The following is a 2,500-nucleotide window of genomic DNA, read 5'->3' on the forward strand; positions in this document are numbered from 1 at the left end:
AAAAGTCCATAATGTCAAAGTGAAAAATAAAATCTACAACTTGTTCTAAATTAATTACAAATATAAAACAGAAAATAATTGATTGCATAAGTATTCACCCCCTTTGCTATGACACACCTAAATAAGCTCTGGTGCAACCAATTGTCTTTAGAAGTCACATAATTAGTTGAATGGAGTCCACCTGTGTGCAATTAAGGTGTTTCACATGATTTCAGGTTAAATACACCTGTCTCTGGGAGGTCCCACAGTTGGTTAGTACATTTCCTAACAAAAACTACATCATGAAGATGAAGGAACATTCAAAGCAAATCCGGAATAAGGTTCTTCAAAAGCACCAATCAGGGGTAGGATATAAGAACATTTCCAAGGCATTGAATATCCTCTCAGAGCACAGTAAAGTCCATTATTAAGAAATGGAGAGAATATGGCACAACTGTGAATCTGTCTAGAACAGGCCGTCCTCAAAAACGGAGTATCCGGGCGTATAGGGCACTAGTCAGGGAGGCCACCAAGAGGCCTATGGCAACTCTAAAGGAGTTACAGTGTTCCACGGCTGAGCTGGGAGACACTGTGCATATGGCAACAATAGCCCGGGTGCTTCACAAAACTGGCCTTTATGGGAGAGTGGCAAAAAGAAAAGAACTCGCATCAAATCTCGGCTAGAGTTTCCCAGAAGGCATGTGGGAGACTCTGAGACCAAGTGGAAGAAGATTCTATGGTCTGATGAGACCAGAATAGAGCTTTTTGGCCACAACGCTAAGCGCTATGTTTGGCGCAAGCCTAACACCGTACATCATCCTGAGAACACCATCCCTACCGTGAAGCATGGTGGTGGCAGCATCATGCTATGGGGATGCTTCTCTGCGTCAGGGCCTGGAAAGCTCGTGAAGATAGAGGGCAAAATGGATGCGGCAAAGTACAGAGAAATCCTGAAGGAAAACCTGCTGAAGTCTGCAAGAGACCTGGGACTTGGAGAAGATTCATCTTCCAGCAGGACAATGACCCCAAACATACAGCCAAAGGCACACTGGAGTGGCTTAAAAACAAAAAGGTCAATGTCCTGGAGTGGCCCAGTCAAAGCCCGGACCTCAATCCAATTGAGAATATGTGGAAAGAGTTGAAAATTGCTGTTCACCAAAGGTCCCCATCCAACTTGACGGAGCTTGAGCAATTTTGCAAAGAAGAATGGGCAAAAATAGCAGTGTCCAGATGTGCAAAGCTGGTAGAGACTTATCCAAATAGACTCATGGCTGTAATTGCTGCCAAAGGTGCCTCTACCAAATATTGACTCAAGGGGGTGAATACTTATGCAATCAATTATTTTCTGTTTTGTATTTGTAATTAATCTGTGGAGAAGATCTTCCCTGTTTTTCAACATTTACTTTTCAAAACGAACATTTGTCATTCAAAAGTCCAACAGCATAATGCAAGGAGAATGGCTAATTCATTAGGAACAGTCATGTTGAAGACAGTACCAGTTTCAAATGATTAAAAACTGGGAAACTGTTTGAGAAAAGAAATATATAAAATAGTTTATTTAAAAATATTTAATATATACACATTTTTTTAAGAAATACTGTTCCAATGGTCATTTCAAATGTGCTGCGAGTTTAAAATCGTCTGGAAATTAAACACTGATGCCTTTTTTAATTGTATTGTTTTTGAAAAAAGTTGAAAGGCTGGGAGAATCTTCTGTGGAGAAGATCTTCCCTCCCTTTCAACATTAATTCTCAAACTGAATGCAGTAGGGATTCAAGGAAATGCATGCACATGGATTAGGGAGTGGTTAACATGTAGAAAACAGAAAGTACTAAATAGAGGAGAAACCTCAAAATGTAGTGAGGTAGCCAGGGGTGTACCTCAGGGATCACTATTAGGTCCTCTGCTATTCCTAATCTACATTCATGATTTAGATTCTGGTATAGTAAGCAAGCTTGTTAAATTTGCAGACGACACAAAAATAGGAGTGGCGGCAAACACTGTTGTAGCAGCAAAGGTCATTCAAAATGATCTAGACAGCATTCAGAACTTGGCAGACACGTGGCAAATTACATTTTAATAGAGAGAAGTGTAACGTATTGCACACAGGCAATACAAATGGGCATTATAAATATCATATGGGAGATACTGAAATTGAAGAAGGGATCTATGAAAAAGACCTAGGAGTTTATGTTGACTCAGAAATGTCTTCATCGAGACAATGTGAGGAAGCAATAAAAAAGGCCAACAAGATGCTCGGATATATTGTGAGGTGTGTTGATTTTAAATCAAGGGAAGTAATGTTAAAACTTTACAATGCATTAGTAAGACCTCACCTAGAATACTGTGTTCAGTTCTGGTCACCTTGTTACAAAAAGGATATTGCTGCTCTAGAAAGAGTGCAAAGAAGATGGTTAATCTTCCCTCTGACATTCTCCATTGACAAATTGAGGGATGCGCACCAGGCCGCACACCCGCCGCTCCGGATTCGGGGATCTGAACCCGACTCTCTTTGGATCGG

This window comes from Acipenser ruthenus, unplaced genomic scaffold (genome assembly GCF_902713425.1).
Source record: "Acipenser ruthenus unplaced genomic scaffold, fAciRut3.2 maternal haplotype, whole genome shotgun sequence".
Classification (NCBI taxonomy): Eukaryota; Metazoa; Chordata; class Actinopteri; order Acipenseriformes; family Acipenseridae; genus Acipenser; species Acipenser ruthenus.